A 12,651-nucleotide genomic window follows, 5' to 3' on the forward strand; every position below is an offset into this window, starting at 1 on the left:
GTAGTTATCTAACAATTACAGTAGAAGTGAAATCCCTTAACCGGGTAAGCTCTAACAAGATTGGTTACTTATTAAATCCTCTAACAAGGTGGTCCATTAGCTTGGATCCTCAAAACCTCCAGCAAGGTTACTCCTAACAGGGTATTGTGCTTTTCATCAAGGCATATTTGTAAATCCCTTAACACGGTGATTCCTAACTGGAATTAGTTCTTAACAAGACTTATTGTAAAATCTTTAACAGGCTTGGCTCCTAATAGGGTGAACTTTAGAAGAGTTCAGATAGCTATCATGTGAGTCTCATCTTGTTTTTACCTATTTGGGTTTTCCATGTATAAACATTTGTGTCAAGTGGTGAATGTTTTTGTGGTTATGACCTTATTTTTTGATTTGATTAACTTCTAATAAGGAATGATAACTCTAAGCATTAAGAGATGAAATATGTTGAGATATGATTAATCATTTTGATGTTTACAAGATTGAAGTTGTTTATTGTTAAATTGTCATAACAGTTAACCAATTGATGTCAAGTATTCTTATGAATATTGATCTTGACTGTGATAAGTTTACTTTGTGTGTTTGAATTTGAGTTTGGGAACTTTGTATCAATTTTTCAGTATATTTATTCACGCCACCCCGCCTCTCAGTATTCTATCAGATACTTATTCTTTCATCATACTATGAATTGGTATTAGAGCATCTCAGGTCCTCTTTAACCTAGAATCCTAATAGCTTGAGGAAAAGATCTTGTAGATCATGATGAAGAAAGAGGGTCCAAAGTTCAACAAAGATAACTATAGAATATGGAATGACAAAATGAAAATTTACATTAAGAGACTTGATAGTCAGTATTGGGATCATATAGAAACTAAGTATATTACACCTCCTAGAACCCTAACTGATGATTAGAAGAAAGAACAACAAGAAAATCATCAAGCATTAGATGCTATTATCAGTTCCTTGTTTGATGTTGAATATGTAGATGTTCATGGCCTTGAAACTGCATATGAAGTATGGAAAAAACTTGGAGAGATTTATAACAATGATGAATATGTTAAGATTGCTAAAGAGGAGAGTCTAAGAGGAAAGTTTGATGACATGAGAATGTCTAAAGGCGAGAATATCCAGCAATATGGTCAAAGGATAAAAGAGATAGTTGGTGAAATAAAGAGTGCGGGAGGGTAAGTGGAAGATGCCATAGTAATCAGTAAGCTACCAAAAACCCTGCTACTAGTCTATGCTATCCGAGTTGCAGCTATTCAGGAGGTGAATTCCATTGACAAAACTAAGGTATCTCTTGACTCTATTATTGGCAAACTTTCTGCTTTTGAATTAAATGTCTATGATGGTACTATACAGAAATTAGAATTTTCATTTAGAGCTTCAGTCTCTAACCCATCTATGAGAAGAAGTAGAGATACTAGTCACAGTTATGAATCTAGATCCAGCAGAGGTGTTGATGATGAAGACACTTTAGTGGAGCTTCAAGCATTGTTGGGAAAATGACTAACTAGAGGCACTGGTAAATATAGAGGTAAGATACCTTTAAAATGTTTTGCATGCAACAAAATAGGTCATATAGCATCTAACTTTCCTAATGGTGAAAATGAATAAAAGAGAGACAAATTGAAGAAATATATGGGTAAAGGAAAGAGAGATTGTCTTGTAGCTATTGACAGTGGTATTACTGATGAAGAATCTGATGATGATGCTAGTGAAGATATTGTGTTTGTAGCTATTAAGAAAGAGATATTAGATCAGAAGGCACTAGTGTCCAAGATGGATAACTCTCATGATTGGATCATTGATAGTGGTTGTTCACATCACATGACCGGTGATCAGAGAAAATTTCTTTTCCTAAAGGAATTTGATGGCGGTGTTATCAAATTTGACAATGACTCACCTATTAGGTCTCAGAGACAACTAATAGGGGGGGTGAATCAGTTGTCCAATTAAATTCAACCAAAATTAACTTAACCAAAACTCAATGCTTAATACCAGTAAACCAAACTTTATGTCGGTAGATAGTCTTAACAGTTAATTGGAGTACCGATAAAGATTAATGCATGAAAGAGAAAGACAATAACATCCACAACACATAACACAAATATTTGTATGTGGAAACCTTGTAAGGGGAAAAACCATGGTGGGAAGCCTTACGCATAATCAAATGATACTACTGCAGATAGTATGTGTATACAATATGGATTTTGCACATGTAGAAAGGCCAGCTACCTAGCGCTCACCACTCAATCACAAAAAGAAAGTCACATTGACTACAATTGGATGGTTAAATCCAATGATAATGTACTACACAAAATAGCATCTTCATATGCTGGATTCAGTACTAGTTTGGTTCTGATTGCCTTCACAAAATCCTTCCTTCAACCTTCAAATGATGTCTACATGTATAGCTCTGCTTATTTTTGCATATACCTTATTTCAATCCTTTTCACATTCACACATTAATCTCATAAATGAGATCTTACATTTATACCATAACCTAAGACCAATTGAATACATCCCCTCACTAAAAGATATTACAATAAAATCAATTAAAAATAAATCAATATCTGATGCATGATGTTGGCTCAATGCATTTACAATAATAATAAATCATCTCCATAACATGTCTTGCTGATCTGGAATAGATATGTCTGTCGATTCTTATCCTGGACCTATTTGCCGGTAACAGCAAATATGCAAACCCGAATAAACAATTAACCAAATCACCAAAACCAAGTGATCGAATAATGTCCTCCATATAACCAAATAGTCTTCAAGTCATTCCAAGTGCTACTGAATAATATAATCTACCAGTGAACCAAATCCCAGTGACTATGCATAAGTCTTTGATTTGCTGGTGAACATAGCCAAAATCTCCAAGTTCTGATAAGTGTTGACAAGCAATGATAGGTGTTGACATCAATGACAAAACCATATCAACATATCCAAAATTCCAACATCACTATGTATGGTTAAAGGTGAGGGATTTATTTCTCTTAATGGGAAGAGTACTTCTCACGATGTCTATTGGGTTGAAGGCCTAAAGCACAATCTTCTGAGTGTGGCACAACCTAATGACAGAGGATTCCCACTGGAGTTTAGAAATAGTATGTGCAAAATCTTTGACAAAAAAGGTGAAATGATTGCAATTGAGAAATAGACCAGAGGTAATCTATTTCATCTTAATCCTAAAGTTAAAAATTTTTTGATTGCAAAGATAGATGATAGCTGGCTTTGGCATAGGAGATTTTGTCATATAAATTTTGACAATATTGTTAAAGTGAGAAAGTCTAAGACAGTAAGAGATCTGCCTCAGCTAGACAAATTGGTTAATGCTCTTTGTAAAGAATGTCAGTTAAGAAAGATGACTTCTTCAACTCTCAAGAGCAAGTCTTTCTTAGCGGAGCACTTGTTAGATTTGGTTCATATAGATCTATGTGAACCAATAAGAACAAGAAGCATTCAAGGTGACAGATATTTCATGATCTTCACTGATGATTGTTCAAGGATGATGTGGGTCACATTCTTGAAGGATAAGAATGAATATTTTGGTAAATTCAAGGCATTCAAGGCCTTACCTGAGAAAGAGAGTGGCAAAAAGATAACATGTCTAAGAACAGATCAAGGCGGTGAATTTACTTTTGAGGAATTCACTAAGTACTGTGATGAGAATGGTATCTAGCGGCAACTTTATGTACCAAGGATACCAGAGTAAAATGGTATAGTAGAGAGAAACAATCAGTCAATGGTTGAATCTGCTAGGACAATGTTGATAAAAGGAGGTGTAGGGAAAACAGTTTGGAAAGAAGCTATAAGTACAACTGTCTACACAATGAACCAAGTTCGGGTGAAAAGAGGTAAGGAAAAGACCCCTTATGAATATTGGTATGGGAGATCACATGATGTTAGCTATTATAAGATATTTGGAAGCAAATGTTTTATTAAAAGAGGTGATTACATAAGCAAGTTTGAAGCTGAGAGTGATGAAGGCATATTTCTTGGCTATTCCACCAAGAGTAAGGCCTATAAATGCTTCAACAACTGGACACATAGAATTGTTGAGAGTGCTGATGTTCATGTAGATGAATGTCCTGAAGTCTCAGAAGGAACTAGTGCAGAGAAAAAGGATGAAGATCCTTGCATTTTTCTTTTGGAACCTGAAACTATTAAATCAGAAACCGGTAAAGCAAATCCCGATGTACTTGTTCAACCGGAACAAATAAATTCAAAAGAAAATGATGATGAAGAAGCTGAACCCAAAGAGAATGATCATGTTATTCCTAGATATGTGAGACTGAAACACAATCCTGAGCAGATTATTGGGGATAAGGATGCTGGAGTACTAACTAGAATGAAAAAAAGAGAGAACTCTTCCATGATCTCCACCATTGAACCTAGAACTGCTAAGGAGGCAGTTGGTGATGATCATTGGGTTTAAGCTATGGAGGAGGAATTGGATAAAATTGAGAAGAAAAACACTTGGACCTTGGTACCCCGATCAGTAAAAAAGAATGTTATAGGTACTAAATGGATGTTTAGAAACAAGTTAAATGAGGATGGTGTTGTAGTTCACAACAACGAAAGATTAGTCTGCAAGGGTTATGCGCAAGAAGAAGGAGAAGATTATGCAGAAACTTTTGCACTAGTAGAAAGACTGGAAGTTGTCAGAACTTTACTTGCATTTGCAGCTCACAAGAAGTTCAAGGTATACCAGATGGATGTTAAGTCTACATTTTTGAATGGGATATTGGAAGAAGAGGTTTATATAGAGCAACCTGATGGTTATGCATTGAAAGATGAAGGAAGACATGGTATGCAGATTGCATAAAGCTTTGTATGGATTAAAGAAGGCACCTAGAACATGGTATGAAAGGCTTCATACACATCTGATGAAGATAGGCTTTTCTAGAACCAATGATGACACCAACATTTATCTCAAGTCCGAAGGAGATGAAATACTAGTCAGTGAAGCATTTTTTGATGACTTTATATTTGGAGGTAATGACGTCATGAGAAACAGTTTTGCAGATGAAATGAAGAATTAGTTTGAGATGTCATTAGAAAGGGAAATAAAAATTTCATAGGCTTGCAGATACAGAAAATGAAGAATGGTATTTTCATTACTCAATCTAAGTATGTGAAAGAAGTTTTGAAGACTTTTGGTATGAGTGACTATAAACTAGCTACAACCCTAATGGTTATAGGTTGTAAGTTGTCCAAGGAAGATGCATCTAAGTGTGTTGATGAAAAGGAATACAGGTCAATGACTAGAAAATTACACTATGTTGTTCACAGTCGATTGTATATTTCACTTGTAGTGGGTATAGTTGCTAGATTTCAGAAGAATCCAAAGGAAGCACATCTGATGGCAGCCAAGAGAATTTTTAGACATCTGAAAGGTACTGTTGACTATGGGTTATGGTATCCATATGGTGGAAATTTTGATTTGAAGGAATACACAGATGCTGATTGGGCAGGAAATATTGATGATCGGAAGAGTACTATCGGTAGAGCATTCTTTCTAGGAGGAAGGCTAGTTTCATGGAGTAGTAAAATGAAGAGTTGTACTTCACAATCTACTACTGAAGTTGAGTATATTGCAGCTTATATGAATTGCACACAAGCTATTTGGATGAGGCACAATTTGGAAGGTTTTAAGATGAAAATCTCAGAACCTATAAAGATTTTGTGTGATAATACAAGTACAATTAATATTTCTAAAAATATTATTTTGCACGCTTGCACCAAGCACATTGAATTGAAGTATCACTTCTTGTGGGAAAAATTTCAAAGTAAAGATGTTATCCTAGAGCATGTTTCTACTCAGGAGCAGCTTGCAGATATCTTTACCAAACCTCTAGCTAAGACCACTTTTGAGTATCTTAGAAGTCAATTGGGGGTTGTCCCTCTTCATGAAGTCAGTTGAACATGATGTTGATTGCATCAGTCCTTGAATTACTTATATAATTTTACATGGATTGATGAAGAAATGGATGTATTCCATAAGGGGAGAATCAAGTTGCAGTATGTTGTTGATGTATAGTGAGAGAAGAATTACATGTTTTTTACTTTCACTTTGGCATTGCAGTCAAAGAGGGAGAAGAATTGCCTGATTGAGGAGAAGAATTATGTGTCTTATTAAGGAAACCAAAGACATGTTGAAGATAGATAGAACATGGTGAATACTTGATAATGCAAACCAAGATTCCTATTCACCAATCTCAACAGCAATCAGAGGCATTGATATTTGTATTGCCATCAATTCCAGAGGGCGATTTTGGTGGCATTTTTAGTTTGTTGGCATTTTGCATATAGATTGCAATAATGATATGTTGTCATTGATGTCAATTGAACCGGTAAATGGTATTCATGATATTGCTGATATTGTTGTTATCAATGATATTGGCTTGTAACCAATAGGAAGAGCTTTGTGGAAGATGTTGTAAACAGGTATCTTAAGTTTGTGAGTTGAATTGGTAAACCGGTGTAAAGGGATAAACCTTTCTATGCATTGTAATCGATAAACCCTACCTGTTGTTATTGTTAAACCCTAACCAAGTAAGTTCATTGAAATGGTTATGTTTGTTTATTATCTGATGAGCAGTAATGATGGAGACATGTGTGATCATTATATGTGGATAAGTTCAGATTTTTTTGGCATGTTTGTTTGTTGTCTAGGGAATAAGAAAAGTGGATTGCATCTAATGCATATCGCATGATTAGTTACAAAGTTTGATGAAGACGTGATCATGGAGTGGTTGGAATTTTCTTAAAGAATGTGAATAGATTGTTATGATTTCTAAAGATAAAGATTATATCAACTTTTTTGTAATCTCGATGATGAGAATTAGGTTTTTGTTGTGTTACCAACCAAATTGATTTATATTTAAGGTCGATGAAGTTGTTTGTAAAAGTTGTTGGTAAGATTGGCAGAAACTAGTTGAGTGTGTAGTTGCCTAACCAGTGAATGGATCCTCACTTTGAGTAAAGGTAGATTGAAGCTTAAAAGGGTTTGATCAAGCAAATGTAGTGTTATCCAAATAGATCAAGAAAACCTATTGTTTTCTAATAATTACAACACAAGTGAAATCCCTTAACCGGGTAAGCTCTAACAAGATTGGTTACTTATTAAATCCTCTAACAAGGTGGTCCATTAGATTGGATTCTCAAACCCTCCAGCGAGGTTACTCCTAACAGGGTATTATGCTTTTCATCAAGGCATATTTGTAAATCCCTTAACACAGTGATTCCTAACCGAAATTAGTTCTTAACAAGACTTATTGTAAAAGCTTTAATAGGCTTGGCTCCTAGTAGGGTGAACTTTAGAAGAGTTCAGATAGCTATCTTGTGAGTCTCATCTTATTTTTACCTATTTTGGTTTTCGACGTATAAACATTTGTGTCAAGTGGTGAATTTTTTATTGGTTATGATCTTATTTGTTGATTTGATTAACTTATGATAAGCCATGCTAACTATAAGAATTAAGAGATGAAATATGTTGAGATATGATTAAGCATTTTGATGTTTAAAGGATTGAAGATGTTTATTGTTAAGTTGTGATAACAGTTAACCGATTGATGTCAAGTATTCTTATGAAAATTGATCTTGACTGTCATAAGTTTACTTTTTGTGTTTGAATTTGAGTTTGGGAACTTTGTATCAGTTTTTTAGTATACTAATTCACCCCCCGCCCTCTTAGTATTCTACTGGATACTTATTCTTTCATCATACCAATTGGTATCAGAGCATCTCAGGTCTTCTTTAACCTTAAAGCCTAATACCTTGAGGAAAAGATCTTGTAGATCATGATGAATAAAGAGGGTCCGAACTTCAACAAATATAACTATAGAATATGGAGTGACAAAATGAAAATTTACATTAAGAGTCTTGGTAGTCAGTATTGGGATCAAAGAAACTAAGTATATTACACCTACTAGAACCCTGATTGATGATCAGAAGAAAGAATAGCAAGAAAATCATCAAGCATTAGATGCTATTATCAGTTCCCTATTTGATGCTAAATATGTAGATGTTCATGGTCTTGAAACTGCATATGAAGTATGGAAAAAACTTGAAGAGATTTATAGCAGTGACGAACATGTTAAGATTGCTAAAGAGGAGAGTCTAAGAGGAAATTTTGATGACATGAGAATGTCTGAAGGTGGGAATATCCAGCAGTATGGTCAAAGGATAAAAGAGATAGTTGGTGAAATAAAGAGTGCATGAGGGAAAGTTGAAGATGCCACAGTGATCAGTAAGGTACTAATAACCCTACTACCAGTCTATGCTATCCAAGTTGTAGCTATTTAGTAGGTGAATTCCATTGACAAAACTTAGGTATCTCTTGACTCTATTATTGGCAAACTTACTACTTTTGAATTAAATGTCTATGATGGTAGTGTACAGAAATTAGAATTTTCATTCAGAGATTTTGTCTCTAACCCATCTGTGAGAAGAAGTAGAGATACAAGTCATGGTTATTAATCTAGATCCAGTAGAGATGCTGATGATGAAGAAACTTTAGTGGATATTCAAGCATTGTTTGCAAAATGACTACCTAGAGGCACTGGTAAATACAGAGGTAAGCTACCTTTAAAATGTTTTGCATGCAACAAAATTGGTCATATAGCAGCTAACTGTTCTAATAGTGAAAATGAATACAAGAGAGACAAATTGAAGAAATATACGGGCAAAGGCAAGAGAGATTGTCTTGTAGCTATTGATAGTGGTATTACTAATGAATAATCTGATGATGATACTAGTGAAGATATTGTGTTTGTAGCTATTAAGGAAGAGATATCAGATCAGAAGACACTAGTGTCCAGGATGGATAACTCTGATGATTGGATCATTAATAGTGGTTGTTCACATCACATGACCGGTGATCGGAGCAAATTTATTTTCCTAAAGGAATTTGATAGCGGTGTTGTCAGATTTGGAAATGACTCACCATGTATGGTTTGCTACTACGTCATTTTTCCTTCATAATGGGGATAATTTCCTTTTTAAAATTCCTTTCAAAGTCCTAGTCTTTCTTGTAATACCTCGGTTCAAGCCCTTAGTCCGTTTGTAAACCATCTTTCAATAAAAAATGCCAAGTTTTAGTAATAGGTTGAACCCTGTGAACACTTTGAACCATCTTGAATCAGGTTCAACAGGTTCATTTAGGTTCCATAGGTTCCTAAGTGTTCAGAGGATTTTTCATACTAACATTTTCTCTAAGTGTTTTGCAGCAGCTCTCAAGGGTTTTTGTTCCGTGATGTTTTATGTCATCTCTCTCCTGGCGTTGAACTCCTTGAACTAAGTTCAAAAGGTTCAAACATATTCAACATGTTCAACATAACACAAATGGTCAGCAACTTGGCATAATTAATATTCTCAGCAAAGATTTTCCCTAAGTGCGACATACAACTTGAACTACTTGAACTCTAATGAAGTCTATTCAGGATGTTCATATGTGTTCAAAGTTGGTGGGTCCCATGGTTTAAATGGTTTGATGGTGCAGTAATTGCCAAACATGAGGAAGGTGAACCATATCTTGAGTGACATCAATCCTTGGCTTTTCCAAGTAAGTAATCATGTCGGGAACTAGTGGTTACTTCAAAAATGCCGCCATGCATTTAATGCATGCGTGTGATGTCCAATCCTCAAATTTAACACACTCAAATTGACAATTGGAATTATTGCACTTAATATTTCCATATCATTGCCCTCACTATAAGGTATGAAGGATTAATTCTCTGAAAATCTTTTCTTTGCCACTGTAGTATTATTTTTCCTAGATAGAAGTATTAATCACCAATGGTCATCTAGTTGCTCAACTATGAATGTGAGTCTCTTTCTTATTCTCTCCAGTAATTTTTGCCTTTATTTCTTCTCTCGTAGTAGGGTTGTTGCAACAAAATAAGGCTTATCACTTTGAATAATGAAGTCCACACTGCACTTGTTCGGGAATGTTTTTAGCCTTGCATGTACAGAGCCCATAGTTAGCAATACAGACCTTAAAGGGGAAAATCTTGAAGTTCTAAAAGAAAGGGTATTCAAGGGAATAGATGGTTCTTTTGGTGTAGAGATTTTGAGTAGCGGTCTCATAGAGGTAGCAGTTTTTCCCCCAGCTATCCCATGCCCAGAATTGGTTAAGGAATGTATCGCTAGGTATGATCCAGTCTCTGAGACCATTAGAAAAGACAATGGTGAAACCCTACTTGCTATAAACCATGAAGTAATTTCCTCTGTCTTCAAGATACCTAATTACTAGTTCTCCATTTTTTCCCCTACTTAGTCAATCATTGAGATCAACACGGATAGAACTAGACACCGAAATAATGTAGCAAAATACTGGTTGAAGGTTCCTCAAAGGGGTGGTTCCAAGTTGCCCAAGAATCCCAATAAGAATCACATGCTGCCTCACATTCATGATGTCATTCTTTTGCTGCACCGAGTCAGAGCCACTACAGAAGCCTACAGTTTTGACAACTGGATTTATTGCTATGTGCAGCTAGTGCTAGAGGGGAAGCAATACCTTGATTGAGTAGAACTGATTGCCAATTCAATGAGGGAGCAACTGAGTCTAGCTAAATAATTTAAGCAAAACTTCTTCATGTCTTCATATCTTGTATATTTCTTGGCGTGTGTTAAGGATATAGTTGGAATACCATGACAGCTCATTGAGGGGGATGTTCCCATGTATGATTTCTACCCCATGCTGTAAAAGGATAATGCCTTGTAGGATTTCAAAAGGGTACACAATGCTTTTCTGGGTGATTTATGCTATGAATTGAAATGTATGAAAACCAAAAGAATTTTCGAGGATACACAGACATCAATAAGAAGTTTTGGCAGTTTCTTTATCTAGTTTCCCCATTTTTGCTATATAAGAATAGGCAGTTTTGAAGAGGAACCCTTCAAGCTCCCACATTTTTGTTTAGATTGCTTTGTTTTAGCGGAGATATGTAGGCAGCTGACCTCTGTGATTAAAAAGGTGTAACCCAAGGATAAATGGGAGGGTCATTTTCCCATCCAATTAGGTGTGTTGTTTTGTAGTTCAATGTCTGATGCCTTGAGTATTGGAGCGGTTTTCAAGAACTTCAATTTCTCCCTATATCCTAAAAGGAAAGGTTTTGATAATAAGGGTTTTTCTCGAAGTCTTGGTCTAATTTCGTATCTCCCAATTACACAATTAGAGGACTTCTAGGAAGATTTTATGGATTAACTCGAGGTTTTCAAAAGGGGAAACATGAGGATGGTGTTAGAGCAGGTTATTTCACTGCAGGTAAAGCTGGACATTAAGGGGCTCAAGGAGGACTATCTAGAACTGTTTGAACCCGGATACTTAGCCTGTGCAGAAATTGAGATGCCTTCAATTAACTGGGACAAGGAAGAGGAAGATGATATACAACTAAGAACCAAAGGAGTTTTGGAGAGAAATGTGGCATGGGTTGCTAGAAAGAAAGTAACGAAATTAGGTGTGAAGTCTAATTCTGTGAGAAGTAATGAGCTTCCTCTGCATTCACCAAAGCATTTTTCTAATAATGCTTCTATGCCTATTCATGCAGGTAAGGATAAAAAGCCACCTCAGGTTAGACACAAGTCTAATTCAACTTTGGATTTATGTACTCCTCGGCATACCCGGTCACGAAGTGCTGCTCAGAGAAGCATGGATCATGCTAAGGATGCAAAGGTGAAGGATATGATTCTTGATACCCAAATATTTGAGGTTGAGGACCTGGATAGCGATGTTGCTAATACCCTAGATTCCCATATGGTAACCCTAGCTATGACACCACCTTCCAAAGCAATCGAAGGAACAACCAGTTCTAGTGCAACTCCCAAGTGGTTAACCACTTCGGTAAACAAAAAGTGAAATTTCCTTCCCGTGACTTTTCAAATTCAGGAGATGGTTGTGAAGTACACAGAGGAGGGTCCTAAGCCGAAAAAGTTCAAAACAGCTGCTCGCCTAGACATTGATGACAAAACCGAAAAATGGGTCACCGAAATTGCTTCATACAAGCCCAAGGATGAAAGCAAGGAAGCTAGTATAGATGATTTTGAGATCACTAATGTGGAGCTGGGAAATATGAGTAGAGACTTAGATAATCATTTCTTCCAAGTATCGGCAAAGAAGATGCTCACCAGATCAGAGAAGGATGGGTAGGAAAAGAGAGAACTAAAGCGACACATAAATATCCTTGCCCAGTTCATCAACAGCATTGGTTGTTTTGGGGCATTTCCTATATCTCATGCTACAGAGAACTTTGACCTGACTTCACCAGAAAATAAAAGGTTAATGAGCCAGGTTCAATGCACCAAAAGTATTGTAGAGGCTGTGGAGAATTGGGTTGGAGGAATAGTCAAGGATGGAGAGAAGTATATCACTGACTCCCAGAAGTTATGTGATGAAATACAAAGCCTCATCGCAGAAGTTCAAAATCAGATTTGACCATGGGTGAAAGAGGAACACAAATGGGAGAGTGTCTTGTCGTTGTTCATGAAAATAGAAGAGTATGGAGTTACCCAATTCCTGACAGAGCATTCAATCATATTGGTGAAAGATGAATGCTAGCTCTTCATGCTGAAGAAGACCAGAATGTGGTGGGTGCTTACCTTCAAATCTGTGATCTCTGAGGCTAAGACTTTTGTATATGAACT

This window comes from Cryptomeria japonica, chromosome 11 (genome assembly GCF_030272615.1).
Source record: "Cryptomeria japonica chromosome 11, Sugi_1.0, whole genome shotgun sequence".
Classification (NCBI taxonomy): domain Eukaryota; kingdom Viridiplantae; phylum Streptophyta; class Pinopsida; order Cupressales; family Cupressaceae; genus Cryptomeria; species Cryptomeria japonica.